The sequence below is a fragment of the Mixophyes fleayi genome, chromosome 4 (assembly GCF_038048845.1).
Source record: "Mixophyes fleayi isolate aMixFle1 chromosome 4, aMixFle1.hap1, whole genome shotgun sequence".
Classification (NCBI taxonomy): Eukaryota; Metazoa; Chordata; class Amphibia; order Anura; family Limnodynastidae; genus Mixophyes; species Mixophyes fleayi.
The window spans coordinates 211,757,449-211,782,342 of record NC_134405.1 but is presented as its reverse complement, the minus strand read 5'-3'; positions in this window follow the sequence as shown (position 1 = coordinate 211,782,342).

The window sequence follows — 24,894 nt, the reverse complement described above, 5'->3', positions numbered from 1 at the left end:
CCCACAAAACAAGCTACCAATGGGCTTAAGGCAGCTAAGCTAACAGTGCTGTTAATGAACTCTACAGTGGCAAGATTTTATTGTCATCATCCTCACCCTCATCAGTGTATATATGTATATCATCCTCTCACAATATTAATTCATCCCCACTGGAATCCACCATTAAGTCTCTGTACTTTGATGTATTTGCCAGTAAGGTCCGTCCTCATGCAATTTATAGTTCTTTTGATAACCTTCATCTTTTCCACATTAGGAAGCAGCCTCCATTGCTGATCGCTGACATGGTTTCTGCCCAGCTGTGCTGAAAACTCTTTCTGAGTACACACTTGAGGGTGGGCAGCTTAGGTATTGCAAAGCAAGGTTGTACATGAGTCTTCAAATTGCCTTCTTTTCCACCCAGTATGACATGTCTATTTGTACGCTGTCATTAAAATAATTTAATTAATAATTAAAATAATTTATAAAAGCAAGGAAAAGATTAGTGCTTTCCTGAAATTCTATTAGGCTGCCGTGTGCATATAGTACCAATAGATATAGGTTAAAAGCCTATCCCTTGAATAGTTATGCACAGGAATAACAGTTATCCAAGCTGCTAGAAGATAGAGAGAATGGTCACAAAATGTAATTCCTGGCACAAAATATATGTAAATCAGTAAATTAGACAATCTAAATTAGGTCCAAAAATTCTTTAATAAAAAAAACCTATGATCCCCAATAGTATGCACATATAAATAAATCACTATAGACCACAAACCGTACTTTTCACTGGCCCATAACAGTAGTCTATTCTTATTGAATGATATGTTATGAAAATGGCAACAGGTTTCAACCTGTAAGCCTGTATGTCTTATAATGTTCAATTATGCCAATTATTTCTCAATATTCACACACACACTTGTCAGTGGTTTGTGATATTACATGTCTTCGCACTGTTTTCCAAAGTTGGATCCGCTTGCAATGTGCACAAATTATGTGAGTACTCACATTAATAATGATGTCTCTTGTGATGTTCTGATTTAGTTACAATCAACTTGCTTTTGATATGTTCTGGGGCCCGATTCATCAAGGTAACCAAACGCATACGTATGCGGATAATCTGCTAGTCGTCTCTGCGCATGCGCGAAAACGGGACTTGAGCAGCATAAAACACCACATACGCTGCTCAAACAGAGCAGATCCGGCACTCAAAGACAATCCAACCGCAAACTGCAACGCAAATACATTTGAGATGGCGACTCTCCACTTGAGAACAAAGGGGTGGGAATCGGAGGAGAGTATGCACGGACTGGGCGGAGATGAGAGATCACTTGAGTAAAGTAGGCGTTATGCTTTTTAACTTAAGAACAGTAGGTGTTCCCTCTGTGCAGTTAAGGGAAACTGACGTCACTCATGCCTCAAATCCTTGAAAGTTAAGGAAGCCCAGGGTCATGTTTAAGTCCAAATCAGCTAGCTAAAACAAATATTAAACGCCTTTAAAAGCATCTTTTGCGTTTAAAAAGCAAAATGAAATATGCACAACATACATACACATCAATACAAACATTTTTTACAATATATTTTTTTTTTAAAAAAATAACATTTATTTGCATTTATATATATTACAAATGTTCCATTAATATGTTTGTGTAAAATAAGCCTTTTTTTCCTTACAGACAACTATCTAATAAATGCCACTGGCAAGTGCAAGATGTTTGATGTTATTTTGGCCCTTTGGCCTCAATCCGGAACTGCCGGAAATGTCGGAATTAGTTAGCTTAATATAGCGCCCTCTGCTGCTTACTGGGTCTTCAGTAAAGAGACCTGGCTTTTATAGGCCTGTACACTGCAGTTTGGTATGCTAGGCAGATATCTTCTCTGCATTATGGGGATCAACTTTGATACATACTTCCATAGATATATCTATTGGACATTACTCCTAGACATTACAGGTATCTGTTAAAACACACTTCATGTATGTAGGAATGGCTTTCTCAGTGCATTCCCCATTCACTCCAGTTGCCGGAATGGAGTGCACACTGCATTCCACATTCATTCCGGCTGCCGGAATGGAGTGCACACTGCATTCCACATTCATTCCAGTTGCCGGAATGGAGTGCACACTGCATTCCACATTCATTCCGGCTGCTGGAATGGATGGCAAAGGTACTTGCGAAAACATTCTCGTATCTTGAATAAGGCCTTTCTCACTTTTACATGAAATTCTAGCACATTACATGGATTGGCAACCATTGTCTAACCAACTAAATCTGTCATTTATACTTAAAGTTAAATGGGTCTTGTATATACACAGTTTTCATATTGTATGTAAACCAAATTGCAACAAAACGCTACTCAGAGATTTATACTGCTACATTGTCATTTTAATCAGCAGAAGTGGCAGAAAACAGAGCTAGCTAACTTGTACTATAGAGACACTTTAATAGATCTTATTTCATAGAAACCAAGTACAAAATTACTGATTACACACGCACAAGTGGATTGGGGAGGACTTGAACTCAGGATTAGAGTGTGCAAAGGTGCATTTTGTAACCAGTACACCAATTAGCAAGTGATAACAAAATGATGACAATTGCATAGATTTAAATACACACTAGCAACCTTATCTAGTTTACCTATTTTTTGTGATGTATAGGTACAGATAATGGCAATTATTTAACTAAAAAGTATTACACTCAGTGGGATATGCACTGTGTAACATAATAAACATAAAATCACAAAGGGATTTTAAATGTGGGTCAAACATTTCTTTATCCATTTAGGACACTTTTGAGACAAAGGGGTTTGCGGCTCATGTTTGAAAATACACCACTGTCATTAGTGGTTGAATCCTCAAAGTGTTTGCAATCAACTTATTCGGGTCAGCTGAATCTCTGTCTTGTTCCTGAATACGCTGTCATGTTGCATTTATTATAATCAGCATGATGGATAACGTGCTATGAAATTGATCACCCTAGACACACACACACACACACACACACACACACACACACACACAAATAACTGTTTTTCTAAACCAGCAGGAGCTGAAAATACAATGATTGATTTCGAAACCTAGGCCAAATTATGAGCATTTGCCTTTTATACTTTATTCTTTTTTGTGTACGCTTAATGTGGCCTCGAACTTCTGACCTTAGTATTGGTGTGTGGAATACCTAACCACTACACTATCGCCTACCACACATAGTAAACATTTCCTCAGGCATATCTTTCAAATGTACACTAATTAAACCATGATATTGCAACAACACAAACAGCTAAGCTCATTTATCAAATATGTAGAAAAGCTCATTTACTAAATGTGTGAGTAATCGTTAGAAAATAGACTTACCGTACATTGAATACACTTTGCTAACATGCCAGATCGCTTTTAGAAACAAACACACTTAGTGAATTAGAACGCACATGTGTGCTCGTAATGACGTCTGTCCAGCGTACTCTCCGGCGTACTCACCGGAATTTAATTCACTAATTACAATGGTAGTTAAAAATGCTTTTCTCGAACTTCTGTGTTGTTGGGAGTTTCAGAGTTCTGGGTAAGTAGACTGGGATGGTCAAATGTTGTTTTCTGCCGTTTATTGCTGTACCTTGCTCAGCCCTCAGTATGTTTAAATATTTAGCAAAGCATTGCTATGTGTTGGTGAGCTAGAAACCTCAATTGCTGCTGAAAGGGCTTAATGTACTGTGGTAGTGGTTTTTATGTTGAAGGTTAGTGGTAAAGGGTTTGGTTAGTTGCAGAGTTTGAATCTTTAGGCCACTGTGTATACTTAGAGGTGGGACTGCATACAGACCTCTAGAATGTAGTGAATTGGCTAAACCTTATACCTTTTCATGGCTTAATTTGTTACCTGTTGACCCTCCCCCACAGATATTGTATCTGTGTTGATCTGTGTTGATATTTGGAGTTGTGAAAGTAATCGGTGTAATCAGAACACCATATTGTCTGTGTGTGTGGTAAGAAGAAACGTGATAAATGTAATAACATTCACATTTTTAAAAAAAAATTGCAGTAAGAAGGGGCATGCTGTGGTTTTGGTGGTGTTTTAGTGTGTTTTCAAACACTTTTTTTTTTTATGTTTTGAAAAGAAAAAACTGATTACACCTGAACAATTGTAATGTAACTAATGTGATTTTCACAAGGTGATATGCCTATGGTAAGTATCACGTTTGCATGCACTTTGGTGGTGGTTCTATATGGTGAGGTGCTGTTTGCTCATTCAATAGTTTTTGTGTTTGTGAAAAATGCTAATTTTTTATTTTTATTTTCCTTTTGTAAAAATCACTACTTATGGACTGTTCTTTGCCACAAAAAAGCTTGAGGATGAATTTCCACTACAATGTAAGTATTGGTTGCCTCATTTGTGTCAAAGTTTGAAAAAGCAAAGTAGAAAAGTGTCACCTAATAGTTGGTTTGTTAACTCTTTCTTTTGCAACACATACAGGGGCTCCTGGAGTTGGACCACAATCTGTTTCACCAGCAACTACGCCAACATCGCCGTCCGAGGGAGTGCATCTTCAGGCCATGTGTCAGCCTCTTTGGGATGTCAGATGCGGAGGTTGTCCGTCGCTATCGGCTTCCTCCACATATGATCTTGGACACCCTGCGCATTTTGCAGCGTGACCTTGAGCCAATGCGCGTCATCCCGACAGCAGTACCGCCATTGACCAAACTTGTGGTGGTACTGCACTTCTGTGCTACTGGATCCTTCCAGTGCACAGTCGGGGTTGCGGCAGGTATGTCCCAGGCGACCTTCAGCCGTGTGCTGGAGGTTGTCCTAAGGACGTTTCTGTCGCGGCTCCGGCGGATTATCCATCTGCAACTCAATGAGGAGTCTCTTGAGTGGATTAAGCAGCAGTTTGCCACCATAGCTGGCTTTCCGCACGTCAAAGGGGCTGTAGATGGGACGCATATGGCACTGGTCCCGTTGAGTGGAAATGCTTCGGCTTTGATGAACCGTAAGCATTTCCACTCAATAAATGTCCAGGCCATATGTGACACGTCTCTCCAGATTCAGAACCTGGTTGCGAAATGGGGGAGGAGTACCCATGACTCCTATGCATTTCGTAATTCTGGGTTGTGGCCTAGATTGCAACAGAGGCAAGGGGGTGTCAGACCACACGGAGATGCGTGGCTTCTTGGTAATTATTAGAAAATATTGTATTTGTCAAGTAGAAATTGTTAGTAACAATGTATGACAAATATAGATTTCCTAAATATAATATTGTACTTGAGATGTTACTGTTACACAATGTGTTATATAGTGCATGTGCCTTGTATTTATAGTTGCCCCTACTATAGAGTAATTTTAGCTATGTTTGAACTATTTAGATATGTAATGGTAATGTAGGCCTATTACTGAAACTGACCTAACAGTTAAGGGTATTTGTCCTGTGAAAAGTGTACACCGGCAGGTGTGTAAGTATTAGTTTGGTGTACAGTGTAATACTAAAATCTGGAGTGAACTTTGGTTTGCGGGCATTTGTAGACATTTTTACTTTTCATGGGATGGTAGTTATACAGTATTATGACTGTGTAACCTTACTATTTAGCATAGAATGAACCTATGACTCATATTTTAGTTTGTTATTTTTTTTGATGCAGGTATATTTTTACTCTGAAATCGTATTAATCTTTGTTTCTTTTGTCTTTCCTCTCATCCTACATAGGAGACAATGCTTATCTTTCCTGCCCTTGGCTCCTCTCTCCAATATTGAACCCACACACAGAGTGGGAGGAGGCCTATAACTTAGCTCATAGGGCCACCAGATCGGTCATTGAAAGGGCTTTCGGTGTCTTGAAGGCTCGCTTTCGATGCCTTGCCCGGTCTGGTGGAGACCTCATGTATGAGCCGAGTAAGGTGTGTAGGATCATCACACTGTGCGTGGTGTTCCATAATATTGCCACCAAGAGTGGGGCTCCAAGGGTCATGGAGGAGGTTGCTGGGGTGGACAAGGCGGAGGAGGAGGAGGTGGATGAGGAGGAGGCAGAGGAGGCGGAGGCGGAGGAGGAAGATCTTGTAGACCCCCCTCGTGAAGCAGTGCGTCGCTCCAACTTCAGGAAGTATGTTGTAGAGACATACTTTTGAGGTACATGAGTTGTTTGCACTTTTAATAATTTCAAAGAACAAAGCTCTTTGGAGAAATAATGACCAAGCTTAGTCAAAGTAAGAATCACTAATGTATGGTAAGTCCAAATCTGGATATAAATATACATGGCCTAGTGTGACAGTGAAATGTTTTACATGTGTCATAATCGTAAAAAACAATGACAACCTGTAATTTTGTTTTCAAATGGGTGCTGGATGTCTAGGTAAATGCCTTTAAGTTTCGCCTCAGTGTCTTTTGGTAAATGCACCTTAATGTGTTAGATTTCATCTACAGGCTAATGTGGCTACATAAACGTCCTTGTGTTGAAATATTTTGTACAGTTTGCACAGTCCCTACTTTTCACATTTGCTGCTTGTATTAGCTATGTAACTAAAGGCCAGAATGGTCTAGTATATAAATGTCCCCTAGTGTCAAAATGTCCCAGCCAAATATTTGGATAGAAAATGTTCAGTTAGGCATGTGAGGTTTAAATGTTATTGTACAGCATTTATAGTGTGGAGAAGTGCACATTTCTGACACTTTGTTTGTGTTTCTTATATATACAGGATGTTTTGAACACTTGGCCTGTAGTGCTGGCCATAGTGCTATTGCACTTTCCATTGGAGTTGGTGGATGTTGCCATGGTGAAGGCTGTTGACAAATGTAAGTATCTATAGTGTTATCAGCAATAAAATGTGACTGTCAAGTGTGTGTGCTCCATACAATAATGACGTTAGTAAGCCTTGATTGTGTGGGTGTGCTAAGTCAATGTATGGCCATGTGCTAGGTATGTTACTTATGGGTTTGTTTGTTTTTTTCCTGTCAAATAGAACAATCTGGAACCAAGATATAGCTCAAACACACAAGCCAGCATTGGACAATATTGTGTAAAAATCTTACAAGATTTTTTACACTTTTCAATACAGTGGTCAACTTCTTGATCATCAAGTCATCAACTAGGTACCTAAATGCAAGTTAGTTGTGAGCTAATATTGCCTTAGTAAATGCTTGTTTCACATTCAGCAGGGCGCGTTGGCGTGGATTTTTGAGTTGTGCAATTCGTGTCTCCCTACATGTTGAAGTATTTCTCCATTGCTCCAAGCCTGCTTATGTCTCTCTTCAGTCTGGCCAGATTGTCATCTCTTCATCCAAGGAACTTTGCCACACACACAGACCATTGATTACTTTGCTATGTCTCAGGCCAAGTGCAGAAGCATTCCAAGCTGTTTTGCGTTTTGGAGTTGTGCAATTCGTGTCTCCCTACATGTTGAAGTATTTCTCCATTGCTCCAAGCCTGCTTATGTCTCTCTTCAGCCTGGACAGGTTGTCATCTCTTCATCCAAGGAACTTTGCCACACACACAGACCATTGACTTCTTTGCTATGTTTTTGATTTGCTCGTTTGGATTCATATATGTAATAAATAAATTATAATAAATTTTAGCCTGCAAATATGTCAGCAATCTGTCGTCAGGAAATTTTGTATGATTACTATAGTGCAGTGATTCCTCTTTGAATACACATCAATCCATATGTAGTGCTTTGGTAACTATTGTGGAACATGTCTACTTGTACAATATATTGATTCAATGTGTGGTTCTTTTGTCCTTTGTCACTGACACACCATAGCCTACTCTCTGGAGTTTATTTTAAGTTAAAGTCATTATGGTTAGTTTGGAGGCTTGTATGTGTGTTTGCTTGCTTAGTAGACAATTTGTATTATTTGTACAACTTTTATGGCAACATGGTATGTGCACACCAATATCTGCATTGTGAAAAATGCTATGAATATAAATGTTCCTTAAATGTTAGAGGAGTTACCTCAAACACCACAAAGCTTTGGCCCTTGCGCAAACAGGGCCTAAATCTACTTCTGGTGTTATTGAAACTTTATTTTACAAGTGGCCCAACACCCAAATAGCAACCACAAAACCCACCCTAACAATCATTGTAAACGCGTTTGTGTCAGAAGCTAGTGGATTATTTCTGGAAGGCCGTATCCACATTAAGTTTAACCCACCTTTGGGACAAGAGATAAACCAGTCTCCACCCTTTTCATGGTGTTTTTACATTATAAACTATTTGTGATATGTAATACATCACCCAGCTTGATCATTGGTTCAGCCAGGCAATGTTCCATTTCAGGCCCACACAGATACTCCAAATTAGCACTAGTTAAATTAGTCTGAATACACACATTGTTAGCCAGCACACACTTGACATGTTTTGTGCACTTCACAATGTATGCTCCAAATAGTTTTTGTAAAAATTAGATATTGGATTGTGGTGTATAAATGTGTCATTGCTTGTCAATAGAATTTGTATTTCTATTGGCCTCTGAAAGTGCCAAGTATCCGAAATAAGACACATTCCAGGGGGGTTTCTCTTCAAATCATATATGTCAGTGTGTGTGTAAATAATCTTTAGGGATACTTTGTGGCATATTACCAACTATGTCTGTTTAAACATGATAGCAAATTGCAAGAAATAATCAGTACTTTGAAAGTGTTATACATCACATTATTCTTATATAACTTACATACTGACTTGTATTTCATGAGGCACACAAGTACTTGATACTTTATGTGTACACTTAATTTTGAAGTTGATATTTGTGTGCTACATAAAAAAAACAGTCAGTATGTAATTTATGTGCAAATCCAATTACTCATTTGCACCTCTTGCATTTGGACATGGTTTGGCCAAGGGTACTTCTTACTTAAAATTTTTAATGTTAGTGGCTTTAAGAATAAGGGCCAAGTTAAATTTTCTTGTAGATCACCATCTTATCCAAGAGTGTCTGCCCTACCACACAATAGTCCTTTGACTGTTTAATGTCTGGTTGATATTGTAGATAATGTATAAATGGTTATGTGAGACTTCATAGTTGATAGTTTTTTAGTTGCAGATTTTGCTAAATGGGTAACTGTTTCTGTAATATCAAGCAATCTAAACATACAAAAAGACAAATTTGATTATGTTGCCCGTTATGTCAATTACCTTGCCCTTGCTTAAATTAAAGCAACTACTGTAAGGAAGCTTAAACCTAATGACATGGCCACTATAAAAGTGTATAAATGCCAGTTTTCTGAAGCAAACAAACTCAATGGTCAGTTTTGGAAAAAAAGCCATACAGGCTTCCGTATTGTATATATTTGGACTGGATTGGGCGGCTCAGACCATAGTGATTTATAAAAGCACTACTGGATAGTGCATTTTTTTGAGACAAATGAGCTCTTGGACATCCATCACTAGTTGATGTAGATAATGTGTTGTCTACTTACTTGGATAACAGGGTGTGGTTCTTTGGCAGAGGTAATATTTTACAAACCACCCTGTGTATTAATTTTTCTAACATTACTAGCCAGACACACAGCAAACAGCTCACACAACACTACAGCCTTTTATTGTTTTTAACAATATGTGCCTACTGCAATAAGGACAGGAATGAACATTGATCAAAGTGGTTTGCTGAAGCCCTGCCGGTGTACCAGACACTGTGCATTAGCACTATTCTAAAAGGCTAATTTCTTTGTATATATTGTACATTTGGCCATAATCATAACGGAACATATTTGTAGTTAACATTAATAACCTTGTGGAATCCCTGGAATGATTTAAACTAGTCATTTTGTGGCATTTGCACTAGTGATTTGTGGCTCATTTGTGTCAGGTTACATAATAAAAATTAATAATATCCTTTACTGGAGAAATTTGGCAAACTAGAAAGGGACACTGTAGTAGTTATATGCTTGGTTTGCAACCATTTACTCACACAAACCAAGAGACACTGCAACTGGGGTCAAATATGTCTGTTTTTGATAGCAATTACCCAGTATGAGTGTAGTGCAAAATGCACCTATTATGACTGGCATACACATGATGATAGTTTAAATGTTATAGATTTCAAATCCGGAATAGTGATGTACATGTGTTCTAACATTTAGAGCTTTACTCTGCAGATCCCACCAATGTTTACATTAAATATTAAACATTGTGTGGAATATGGAGAAATAAATTTCAGGCATGGATGCTTTGTCAGCTACGACACCACTAAATAGTTACTGGTCCAAAACAGAAATTTAAAGATAGACATAAGGGTCCAGATTCATTCAGGATCTTAACTTGAGACACTTCTTATTTCAGTCTCCTGTCCGAAACCATGGTACAATGGAAGGGGTGCAAACTAGTTTTCAGTTTTGCACATAAGTTAAATCCTGACTGTTTTTTCATGTAGCACACAAATACTTGATAGCTTATTTGTACACTGACATTTAAAATTGATATTTGTGTGCTACATGAAAAAACAGTCAGGATTTAACTTATGTGCAAAACTGAAAACTAGTTTGCACCCCTTCCATTGTAACATGGTTTCGGACAGGAGACTTAAAGAAGAAGTTTCTCAAGTTAAGATCTGTAATACGTCTGGCCCTTAGTCTAAATATAAATTTACCATTAGACACATAAATGTATTGTCAGACATGTTTACAACACAAAATTAAGGAATGTAGACTCAGTGTTGTGAGTTAACAATGTCATTAGACTTATTTTAAAGTATCGAAAGCAAAAAACCATGCTAAAATATACCATTACAAATTTTTCGAAACACAGTTTGGGTATCATTTAAAATTGTATTATTAAAGTAAACATTTTGGTTGTTTCTCACCACTTAAACTGTAAACAAAATATTAAAGCCTAAAAAAAAATCTATTTTTTTGCCTCTTTTTCGGAGGACTTTGTTTGGAAAGTCGGCTCCGACTTCTGGTTACCCGTGATGCAGAGGAGTCAGAGGAACCAGGCAAACTTGCAAGGGGAACAGATTGTGTCCGACGCTGTGAAGGTGCCGGGTCATGGACAGGAGAGCTGGCAGGGGCCTGGGTAAGGGGGGTGGCAGGGGGCTAGGCAAGGGAGGTGGCAAAGGCACAGGCAAACGAAACACAATAAAGATGGGCTAGGGTCGGATCAAGGAGGGAGGAGTCAACAGATGGACCAGGGAGGGAGGAGACAACAGATGTACCAGGGAGGGAGGAGACAACAGATGGACCAGGGAGGGAGGAAACAACAGATGGACCAGGGAGGGAGGAAGGAACAGACACAACAGGGAGGGAGGAGATAACAGATGCACCAGGGGGTGAGGAAGGAACAGACACAACAGGGAGGGAGGAGTCAACTGACACACCAGGGATGGAGGAGGAAAGAAACAACTCGGGTTGGGGGCTGGTGAAGCAATAATCTGAACTGGGTGAAGGAAATGTGCCGGAGGTGCGTTGGGAGTGGGCATGCAAGAGATCACCCAGGAGTGTTGCTATAGTTGACATAGTGGTATTTAGTGTATCCATTTGGGTGGTGTGTGTGCTCATGAAAGTGGTGAGTGTGCTATTGAGAGTGGTAAGTCGGTCCTCCATGCGGGGTAGAGTGCTTGCTATTTGTGCAAGGTGAGTGTTCTGTGACACAGTGGCGTCTTCAAATCTTTGGGATACGAGTGAGAGTGTCCGCACCCTTACACGTTCACCCGGATCCAGCTGAGGGTCCTTCACATCATGGGCAACCTCCTCCTGCACATCTAGAGCAGCCTGGTGTCCAGAATCTTTACAAAGAAAAATTAATAAAAAAATACTGTAACAGTAATTGTTTTGTGAAGACTAATATTTATCCATGCGTTATGTAGCATTGGTAAAGTCTAAACAATTAGGAAAACAGATTCTGGCACTAAAAATGACTGCTCAGACAAGGTACCAACGCTGGGGATCTGCACCCCCAAAAAATATATATAAACACTCAGAAAGATGCGATAGGTAACCAAGTCTGCCACAAAGCACTCATGCACGGTGAAACAATAGAAAGGGTATTTATTAAAACATTCTAAAATCCACATAAAAATGGTATACACATTATAACCACATGTTGGAGATCTTAGTGCCAATTAGAACATATAACTAAGTAGGTGCACCTACACGATGTTCAAATCATCATAGATATGGTATGTAACCAGTCCAGTAACTTCTGCAACCACTAGTGTTATTGAAATGTAGCGCAATAAATTGTATATGTTGCTTGGAAACAAAATTCCCGATGTTCGTGAAGCCACAGTTTGGAGCGTTAGATATTAATAATGGAGGCTGTCTTACATAGATGGTAACAGGATTCCAGATGGTATAATCAAAGAAGGTATAATGAAGTCTCTTACCAGATCCCTGGCATCACACGCAAGACCAATACCTTAATAGTACATTCCAATTCCTGTATTTGATGAGCCTCCTTCAGTTGGAAAAGAGTAAGAGATGTGAAGTCAGAGCTCTACTCACTGTTCCTCTCCGCTCCACGTGGTAAACAACTAGTAGCGCCTGGGTTCGTGCACTCCTGACGTCATTGAAGTGCGCCCCGTCTTAGGCAAAACTCTCCGAAAAATGCTGGGAGATTAGCGGTTGCTAGTAAAGAAGCACTGTTTGTATAGAGATGGCACTCCGTTTCATCCAACAGATCCTTGTTGCTTAACTGACGCGTTTCATCGCCGTAAAGGCGATTTCCTCAGAGATAAAATTCACACTGACCCTGGACGTCTTTTAAGTTCACAACTAATTACAAACAGTCATCACATGGTAAGACATGCATTAACTCTTAGTACTCCGTGCATGAGTGCTCAGTCCCCATCAAAGAGGATATTTAATCAATAACAGTAATCGTTAACCAATATAAACAATATAACCATTCCCAAAACGATTTATAACATTGCCCACATTTTGTATCATCCTCTTTAGAATATATAATATAGGTCTTAATATAATATTAAGCCTTTTAAATATTTTTTGAACCCATAGCTGAGTATCCTAAATAGCGGATCCAAATGAATTATAGACCCATATCTCGTTGTCTCCCTATTATCATTGGATTACATAGAGGGTATCACAAGTATATAATTAGTATAGATCTCAAACATGAAACCACAAATGTATTCCACAATATATTCAAAACCAATTCAATTTATTTCATATGATATCGTTCAGTTCAAGTGACTCATTTAAACCTATAGGATATAATGTATCTAAGAGGTAAATCCAATAAACTTCTTGTTTGCATAGTATCTTATATCGATCTCCTCCTCTTGCTGTAGATTTTACAAATTCTAGCCCAGTTAATGAGAAGCTATCTGGGTTACTATTATGTTTTTCAAGGAAGTGTCGCGAGACACTGTGGGATCTTAGTCCCTTCAAAATATTCCTCCTGTGTTCATTAAAACGTAGTTTCAATTTTCTTGTTGTCATACCTACATAATATAGGTTGCAACTACACCTTAGTAGATAAATCACATAGGATGAGTTACAATTAATGAAACCACGTATATTATACATTCTATTTGTCTCCGGATTTTCCACTGTATATACTTTGTTTTTAATATGACCACAGGTTATACAACGTGTCCCACCACATTTATAAGAACCATCAGGAACCAATGGAAACCATTGTAAGTGTGTTCCCATGGAAAAATTATCATTACTTGATAAAGAATTATCACTCGTATTTTTAACACTCGTATTTTTAGCTACCGGTCGTGATTTCAGAAAACTTGGTGCTAACATGTTTTTAAGATTATTAGCTTTTTTAAAAACCACTACTGATTTTACTGGTAAAATAGCTTTCAAAACCGGATCTTGTTTTAGAATAGAATAGTTTGAGCATAATATGTTTCTTATTGCTATGGAAGACTCATTATATTTAGATATAAAAGCCCATTCCGCATTATCATTCCTTTTGATCTTTTTCATTGACATTTTCTTATTGTTAATCTCTGAATCTGTTTCTAATCCCAAACCTAAAGGTTTCTCGTTAGGGTTCAACAGCATTCCCCTATCCATTAGTTCTACTTCCTCAAATGCTTGTTGAACCAGCATAGGAGGATATCCTCTGTCCAGGAAATTTTTTGACATTATTTTAGCTTGCTGTAAAAAAACCTCTTTATCTGAACAATTGCGACGAATGCGCATGAATTGTCCCTTTGGTATATTCTTTTTCCATTTGTGGAAATGAGCACTTTTAAAGTGAAGATAGTTATTACAATCTACCTTTTTAAAAAATGTGGAAGTTGATATCCTACCATCTTTAACCATTAGAGACAAATCTAGAAACTCCATCTTGGTTTTGTGATATTGGTAAGTAAAATTAAGATGATAATCATTCTGATTCATATAGTCTACAAAAGCTCGTGCTCGTGGTTCTCCACCTTTCCAAATAAAAAACAAATCATCTATATAGCGGCCATAGAGGATGAGGTCCGCCCCGAACTCGCCCGCTCACACGCGGGATTCCTCAAAGGCTCCCACGTATAGGTTGGCGTAGCTCGGGGCGAAGCGCGTCCCCATGGCCGTCCCTTTAATCTGTAAGTAATAACCACCATCAAACAAAAAATAATTGTGTGTTAAAATAAATGTTATAGAGTCAACCAGAAACCTCTGGAGTTCGGCTGACAATTCACCACTTTGTCTAAGTGTTTCCTCAATAACCTCTATCCCTTTTGTGTGAGGGATATTAGTGTATAGGGATTCAGCATCCATAGTTAGAAATGCATAAGTATCATCCCATATAATATCCTGTAATAAACCCAAAAGATAAGAAGAATCACGTATATATGATCTTAATTTGGTTACTAGTGGTTGCAAGTGGAAATCCACATAGCTCGAGAGGTTAGCTGTCAATGAACCAAGACTCGAGATTATAGGACGCCCTGGGGGTGACTGTAACTGTTTATGAATTTTCGGCAAGTGATAATATATCGGCGTAATTGGGTGAGATACATACAAAAATTCCATTTCTCTTTTGTGAATTATGCCCTCCTCCATACTCAAATCTAGAAAATCTTTCAATGATGATTTGTATAGTTCACCAGGATTATTTGGTAGCTTTTTATAAAACATATCATTATCTAGTTGTCTATGGGCTTCTCTTTTATAGTCTATCAGATCTTGAATGACAACTCCCCCGCCTTTATCGGCATTTTTAATAATAATGGAAGGGTCCTGCTGTAAAAACTTCAGAGCCTCATGCTCTTGATATGATAAATTAACACATCTTTTCTTCTTGTTGGTCTTTGTATTCCCTATCTTACCCCTATCTGGACAATCCTTCTGAGAGCATAGATCTTTGAATTGTTCCATGGTCACTTTATAGAAAACATCCATCTGTGGACTTTTCATGTGAACAGGGAAAAATTCAGATTTAGCTCTGAATTTCAATCTCTTGTCTACATTTTGTTGATTTATATCAAAAATCGTGACAGCAGGGTCTACCGTGCAATTATTCTCCTCCCATAGTTCTTCTAAAATATTCAGTGTTTGAACTTCCTGCTCAGTGTCTACAACAATAGGTTGACATGTGGTGTCTAATCCTTTGGTCTTCAAATGAGAGAGTAGTAGAGTATGAACGTCAACTCATACATACTAAAGAGTCCAAGTATGATAGAGATGTACAAGATTATCAACAAGATAAAGTGAGAACTTATAACAGATTTAGGAGAGAAGGAAAAGTAGATAGAAGTTCTAGCAGAGGAAGACGCTGGGAGACAAGACCTCAATTTAGACCGAAAAGGAAAAATGATGCCCCTTCCCCTTCTAATAGATATAAGGAGTTACCATATAGAAGGAGGTCCAGTGAAAGGGAGGAATATCGATCTGATAGAACACATCCACAAGACCAAAGAGCTGTAAGACCAAAAACTCATAAAAAGTTCTTCGAAAAAGACTCAAAATGGTCAGGTGATGAGGATCCAAATTGGGCATCATCTTTAAATAAAAGCAAAAATAAAAATTCAGAAGGAGTCTCTTTTTTAGGGACATATCAATTACAGAAAGAAAAAGGGAAAGATATAATACACCAGAATCGATATCAATTACTCTCAACAGGTACAACAAAAAAGAGATCAAGACACCTATCAGAGGACAGGGAAGATACATCAGACCTAGATACAAGGAATTGGAACTAACACCTAGTTATACTGGTGAATACATACAAACTCTTAATGCTCAGATTGAGTCAGATAGGGAAATGGGTCAAAATAAGGAAAAGGAAGACCAAAGTAAAGCTATACAAAGTAAAAAGAGAGTGACTTGTAAAAGAAAAAATAAGAATAAGAGTAAGATTAAAAATAAAAACAAAAATAAAAATATAAATAATAATAAAATAAATAAAAATAACAAAAACAAAAACAAAAGAAAAATTCAAAATAAAAATATGGAGTATACTATGAGTAGTGACCATAAGCCACCTGAAAGTAGAGGGGTTTTTAATCTATCAAAAAAAGAGTTGACAGAAGCAGAAATTGAACTTCTTAGTAAAGGGCTGAATTTTGCGCCTTCAACAGGTCCTAATCTATTTGAATTATTTACCGAATTGAATAGGTACATGAGACTACTTTGTCGTAAAAAATATTTTATAAATAAAAAATTGAAGACCAAAGGATTAGACACCACATGTCAACCTATTGTTGTAGACACTGAGCAGGAAGTTCAAACACTGAATATTTTAGAAGAACTATGGGAGGAGAATAATTGCACGGTAGACCCTGCTGTCACGATTTTTGATATAAAACAACAAAATGTAGACAAGAGATTGAAATTCAGAGCTAAATCTGAATTTTTCTCTGTTCACATGAAAAGTCCACAGATGGATGTTTTCTATAAAGTGACCATGGAACAATTCAAAGATCTATGCTCTCAGAAGGATTGTCCAGATAGGGGTAAGATAGGGAATACAAAGACCAACAAGAAGAAAAGATGTGTTAATTTATCATATCAAGAGCATGAGGCTCTGAAGTTTTTACAGCAGGACCCTTCCATTATTATTAAAAATGCCGATAAAGGCGGGGGAGTTGTCATTCAAGATCTGATAGACTATAAAAGAGAAGCCCATAGACAACTAGATAATGATATGTTTTATAAAAAGCTACCAAATAATCCTGGTGAACTATACAAATCATCATTGAAAGATTTTCTAGATTTGAGTATGGAGGAGGGCATAATTCACAAAAGAGAAATGGAATTTTTGTATGTATCTCACCCAATTACGCCGATATATTATCACTTGCCGAAAATTCATAAACAGTTACAGTCACCCCCAGGGCGTCCTATAATCTCGAGTCTTGGTCCTTTGACAGCTAACCTCTCGAGCTATGTGGATTTCCACTTGCAACCACTAGTAACCAAATTAAGATCATATATACGTGATTCTTCTTATCTTTTGGGTTTATTACAGGATATTATATGGGATGATACTTATGCATTTCTAACTATGGATGCTGAATCCCTATACACTAATATCCCTCACACAAAAGGGATAGAGGTTATTGAGGAAACACTTAGACAAAGTGGTGAATTGTCAGCCGAACTCCAGCGGTTTCTGGTTGACTCTATAACATTTATTTTAACACACAATTATTTTTTGTTTGATGGTGGTTATTACTTACAGATTAAAGGGACGGCCATGGGGACGCGCTTCGCCCCGAGCTACGCCAACCTATACGTGGGAGCCTTTGAGGAATCCCGCGTGTGGGCGGGCGAGTTCGGGGCGGACCTCGTCCTCTATGGCCGCTATATAGATGATTTGTTTTTTATTTGGAAAGGTGGAGAACCACGAGCACGAGCTTTTGTAGACTATATGAATCAGAATGATTATCATCTTAATTTTACTTACCAATATCACAAAACCAAGATGGAGTTTCTAGATTTGTCTCTAATGGTTAAAGATGGTAGGATATCAACTTCCACATTTTTTAAAAAGGTAGATTGTAATAACTATCTTCACTTTAAAAGTGCTCATTTCCACAAATGGAAAAAGAATATACCAAAGGGACAATTCATGCGCATTCGTCGCAATTGTTCAGATAAAGAGGTTTTTTTACAGCAAGCTAAAATAATGTCAAAAAATTTCCTGGACAGAGGATATCCTCCTATGCTGGTTCAACAAGCATTTGAGGAAGTAGAACTAATGGATAGGGGAATGCTGTTGAACCCTAACGAGAAACCTTTAGGTTTGGGATTAGAAACAGATTCAGAGATTAACAATAAGAAAATGTCAATGAAAAAGATCAAAAGGAATGATAATGCGGAATGGGCTTTTATATCTAAATATAATGAGTCTTCCATAGCAATAAGAAACATATTATGCTCAAACTATTCTATTCTAAAACAAGATCCGGTTTTGAAAGCTATTTTACCAGTAAAATCAGTAGTGGTTTTTAAAAAAGCTAATAATCTTAAAAACATGTTAGCACCAAGTTTTCTGAAATCACGACCGGTAGCTAAAAATACGAGTGTTAAAAATACGAGTGATAATTCTTTATCAAGTAATGATAATTTTTCCATGGGAACACACTTACAATGGTTTCCATTGGTTCCTGATGGTTCTTATAAATGTGGTGGGACACGTTGTATAACCTGTGGTCATATTAAAAACAAAGTATGTACAGTGGAAAATCCGGAGACAAATAGAATGTATAATATACGTGGTTTCATTAATTGTAACTCATCCTATGTGATTTATCTACTAAGGTGTAGTTGCAACCTATATTATGTAGGTAGGACAACAAGAAAATTGAAACTACGTTTTAATGAACACAGGAGGAATATTTTGAAGGGACTAAGATCCCACAGTGTCTCGCGACACTTCCTTGAAAAACATAATAGTAACCCAGATAGCTTCTCATTAACTGGGCTAGAATTTGTAAAATCTACAGCAAGAGGAGGAGATCGATATAAGATACTATGCAAACAAGAAGTTTATTGGATTTACCTCTTAGATACATTATATCCTATAGGTTTAAATGAGTCACTTGAACTGAACGATATCATATGAAATAAATTGAATTGGTTTTGAATATATTGTGGAATACATTTGTGGTTTCATGTTTGAGATCTATACTAATTATATACTTGTGATACCCTCTATGTAATCCAATGATAATAGGGAGACAACGAGATATGGGTCTATAATTCATTTGGATCCGCTATTTAGGATACTCAGCTATGGGTTCAAAAAATATTTAGAAGGCTTAATATTATATTAAGACCTATATTATATATTCTAAAGAGGATGATGTGGGCAATGTTATAAATCGTTTTGGGAATGGTTATATTGTTTATATTGGTTAACGATTACTGTTATTGATTAAATATCCTCTTTGATGGGGACTGAGCACTCATGCACGGAGTACTAAGAGTTAATGCATGTCTTACCATGTGATGATTGTTTGTAATTAGTTGTGAACTTAAAAGACGTCCAGGGTCAGTGTGAATTTTATCTCTGAGGAAATTGCCTTTACGGCGATGAAACGCGTCAGTTAAGCAACAAGGATCTGTTGGATGAAACGGAGTGCCATCTCTATACAAACAGTGCTTCTTTACTAGCAACCGCTAATCTCCCAGCATTTTTCGGAGAGTTTTGCCTAAGACGGGGCGCACTTCAATGACGTCAGGAGTGCACGAACCCAGGCGCTACTAGTTGTTTACCACGTGGAGCGGAGAGGAACAGTGAGTAGAGCTCTGACTTTACATCTCTTACTCTTTTCCAACTGAAGGAGGCTCATCAAATACAGGAATCGGAATGTACTATTAAGGTATTGGTCTTGCGTGTGATGCCAGGGATCTGGTAAGAGACTTCATTATACCTTCTTTGATTATACCATCTGGAATCCTGTTACCATCTATGTAAGACAGCCTCCATTATTAATATCTAACGCTCCAAACTGTGGCTTCACGAACATCGGGAATTTTGTTTCCAAGCAACAAATACAATTTATAGCGCTACATTTCAATAACACTAGTGGTTGCAGAAGTTACTGGACTGGTTACATACCATATCTATGATGATTTGAACATCGTGTAGGTGCACCTACTTAGTTATATGTTCTAATTGGCACTAAGATCTCCAACATGTGGTTATAATGTGTATACCATTTTTATGTGGATTTTAGAATGTTTTAATAAATACCCTTTCTATTGTTTCACCGTGCATGAGTGCTTTGTGGCAGACTTGGTTACCTATCGCATCTTTCTCAGTGTTGGTAAAGTCTAAGCTTACATATAATTTGCAACCAGGCCTTGACAGTTCACAAAAGCAGACATTGCCACTTATGGTGCCACATTTTACTTAAAGCCCTACATATTGAGACATTTTGTATTCAGTGTGTACATTTCATTTCCTACAATGTGATAGGCAAAGTCATTGTGCAATTAAAGTTTGACATCAGACACATCCGGAGAGTTGACACATTTGCACATACAGATACAAACATTAACAGACATTAAATAAGGGAACTCATCATTTACCTAGTGGAGCGTCCTCTCCTGTTCGGGGTGGGCTATAGCCAGTGTCTATGTCGCCCAACGATCTCCACCAGAGCAATTGCTGCCTTTGTACGCTCCTCAAGGGGTATTAGGACAATATCCATTGGAGGACCCCCACCAGTCCCTTGGGCATGCTTGTGCGCCCGCAAGGGGTGTTAGGACAATATCCATTGGAGGACCCCCACCAGTCCCTTGGGCATGCTTGTGCGCCCGCACAAGCTTGGCTTTCAGCTGACCTTCATAGTCTACCCATCTGTGTAAATGAAAAAGATTATGGCCTCAAATAGCTACTTAATAACCCTAAAAAAAAACACTGTATACTTTTGCTATTCACAACAAATGAAAAAACAAATACACTGTAAAATGTGTGGTCCTTTTCCAGGGTGGATAATGTTGAAAACTGTACATGTTAATGTGAACAAGCGGCATGATGACATTTTTTTTCCTACTAAGAGCCTGATAGATAAATGCTTTATAGACACAAGGTGGTTGAAGCTCACAGTTGACTAACTACTACTATGTCACAGTCTACATACATATACATATCTATATCTATATCTATATCTATTAATAAACTACTATACACAGTCATACAACTTAAATAGGACTTTAGGACAAACATGAACGCCAGCAGCCGGTGGTGATGGAGGAGGATGAGGAGGAGGAGGAGGATCAGCAGCAACAGTAGCAGCCAGCTGAGCTGGAGCCGGAGCCTGAGGGGGCAGTCCAGGCCGAGGGGGATGCCGACACTGAGGGCGAAGTTGAGCAGGAGGCGGAGGGCCAGGGTTAGGGCCAGGAGGAGGTGGAGGACAAGTGTGAGGACGAACCCCAGCCTGAGTCCCAGTACGAGGCATCCGCCTATGGTGAGGGCGAGTTAGTTGTTGAGGCGGCGGTGGAGGCAGATCCCGACACCCAGGCGGACCAGGAGGGCGACGGCCAGCTGGTGGTGCCTGATGATTCTGAGGCCTTAAGAGATGGTAAGTATTTACAGGAAAGGATTTTCACATTTGAATATCATTGCGATGTCCATTATACTTGAAAATAATCCCTGCTGTCACACATATTATTATTATTATTATTATTAGTTTTTATTTATAGGGCGCCACTAGGTATCTGTAGCACCGTACAGGGACAGACAGAAACACGATACAGGGTGAGACAGCACAGTACAGTTAACAAAAAGCACAGTAACTCAGAAGCTCAATGTACAGCTAGATGAGAGGTGAGAGCCCCCAGCGGGGTAGAGAGAGGGGTAGGAGGGCAGGAGGACCTCACGGAAGAGACAAGGAGCTGGAGAGCAGAGTTAAGGTGGTGGAGAACAGAAGGAGGGGAGGAGGTGATTAAAAGGTGACATAAATGACACAGGTTTAAATCATAATGGCCCTACAAATTTGAATTTGTGTAACAAAGAAAACCACAGCAAGAGCCATCTTGCAAGACAGGGACCACATGAACAGATGGGCCCGATAGGCTTATCAACTTGTCAGTATACTAACAGTTGAAAGTTATGTAACAGTACAAATCTGTAGTAAGTCCTGTCTGCTTTGAAAATTAGTGTGCCATGGAATTATTTGTTTCTTTATTTGTTTTACAGCACACGTGGAGCAAGCTTGGACCTTTACACCCCTCCCCCCATCGGCCACAGACCTGCAGTTCGAGATTGCCCAATATATTAAAAAATTGAAAAACATAAAAAAAAAAAATCAAAAAATATACAAGAAAATAGATAAAAAAAATAAGGGTATGGGCATATATGTATGGGTAACTAATCTGTAAATAGTTTTTGGGCAAAATGAAAATAGTTTTATTTTTTGTAATTTTATTCTAAAAATCTAAAGTTGACAAACTAAATTATTGGTGTGTGTGTCTTTATTAATCTATTACAAATGCACAACATGTGGGTCTAAGGTCAATAAAGAATGGATATGGATTCCAAAAACACTAACATTTAAGCTACAGATTTTTGACACAAATCCATCATCATGTCAACATTTCTATAGCTAAATGTGGCTATCAGCTAATGAACATACACAAAGTGTATTTTGTGTATTCTTTAATGAAATCCACACTAACATGGGAAGAACAGTAACTCCATACACATAAGGCAATGGTCAGGAACCCAACTCATGACATCAGCACAGGGAGTCAGAGGTGCTAAATAATAAGCCACCATGCTGAACCGGTGCTGGCTATAGTATTTTGCAAGACAAGAAGATGGTGAAATCACATACAAGCACAAGCAGTAGCTGAAGAAAAAAAGGTTTTCATTTGCTAATTCCATGTCAGTCAAAGGAACATTTACCCTTCACCACCAATCCACCCCTCCAAGAGGTAGGCCACCCATAGTAATAGCAGACACATAAATAATGTGACCTGGGGCAAGAGTCATTAACAAAGGTATATGGCAAATGCCATAGCTCATTAACTAGTTCCCCAAATCATGTGCCATTGTAGTGATAGACCAAGGTTAACTTCAAGTGTCAAAGGAAAGGCAGTCACACATTAATGAGAACATTCAAACTGTACACAGATGAGTCCATGTTTGTGAATTGAACTCATGGCCCCAGTGCTGTAAGGCAGAGGTGCAACCGATGCAAAGCACCATGCTACTGTACACGGTGGATCGAGATGAAAGTCTGTTTAAAGGCAATGTTGTATTTAACTCCAAGGAGGCTGTCCCCTACAACCCCCCCCCCCCGTAGTCAATTCCTAGTAATAAATGTCAGCATGCACATAATAATGCATGTGAACTGTGGCCCCTGAGGCTTTTCGAAAGTACCCCCCAAAAAATAATTTTCTAACAATACAGGATAGATCTGAGGGCATATTACAATGTGGTTGAGCGTGTATAACAAATCAAAATAGAAAAATGAAACCACTGTGTGAAGTTCCTGTGTTTCTTGTTAGCATAATGATTCCAGTCCACACAATAGTTATGGGTATGCTTGGTATTTGAACTCATGGTTGCTGTGTTGTGAATCTAAAGTGCTAACCAGTGAGCTACCTGTGAGATTGGTATTTTGTCGGTAATTTGTCAGTAATTTGTGTGTATAATGAGGAGTACTATTAAGTGTGAGTTGCCTGTGTAGCACGCATGCTGTATTGTTGGTGTTCTCTGTGTTTTTTCACATCTCAGGGGGTAAATGTATCAAGCTGAGAGTTTTCCGGCGGGTTTCAAAAACCAATCAGATTCTAGCTATCATTTATTTAGTACATTCTACAAAACGAGAGCTAGAAACTGATTGGTTGCTATAGGCAATATCTCCACTTCTCAAACCCGCTGGAAAACTCTCAGCTTGATACATTTACACCCAGGTTGGGCTAGTGGGTAGCTCTCCCACTTTCCATAAAGACAGTCATGAGTTCTAATCCAGACAGAAACCCTTAATCTGTGTGGAAGTTATGTACACTCCATGTGTGTTTTAGTTAAAAGTGTATATTACACTAATTAATAGCAAAGGAAAAACAACGTTCAGAGTGTTCCACATCGTTGTTATTTGTCAGTGATTAATGAGTAAAGAGCTATCCCGTAAAAATAAGCCCCAGGCATTGTGTTGTGTTCTGTGTAAACAAACTGTCCGTCCCTCCCACATTAAGCGCGACGTATACATTGCTTAGCTTCCCGTCAATCGCTTGAGATCCGTCGCTTGTGCTTGTACCATGTTTAAAGATCCGCAGGTGGGTGTGTTTTATAGCGTTTGCTCTGCTTATTTCCATCCCTTAAGTGTACAGGACGACAGGAGGGTGTGTTTTTGCAGTTTGAGGTACTTATTTCACTCGCGTAAGTGTTTGCGTCACTCAAAGTATGCAACGCAGATACGTATGTGTTTGCGTACCTTGATGAATCGGGCCCCTGGTCTCTAACCTTCCATTCTCCACAAATATCTCCAAATCCAAAAACTCAATAGCCAGCGAGCAACATCTCCCAGGATTAGAAATACAAACAACCCCTTTGAGCCTAAAAAGAAAAACATGGGCAAAAGAAGAAGAGGAATGAGAGGAGGAAAATCAATTAGGAACATGTCCAAAGATAAGAAAGCAAAATGGGAGAAAAGACCAGAAGGTATTTTCAACCTTAGTAAATATAAATTTACACAAAATCAGATTAAAGCATTGAATAGGCTCTCAAATTTCCCCCTAACAAAAAGCTTAACAAGTTCTATACATATAATGATTTGTACAAATTTGTAAGAAAACAAACATTGAAGAAACATTTTCTTCAGAATCAATCGAAATTACAACATACCCCGACATCAGAATAACAGTTTAGACATACGAAACTAAAGGCTAGGTCATCTTTCTATCCCAGCTACTTGAAGGGCCCATACATAGAAGCATTCCAAAGAATGGTGGAGACAGATTTGGAGAAACTTAATTTACGACATAAAAGAAAAATGAATTGAACAATGTTAGAACAAGAAGGTGTACGCCAACTAGTGGAAAATTCTGAATTGATTCTAAAATCGGCGGCCATGGGCAGG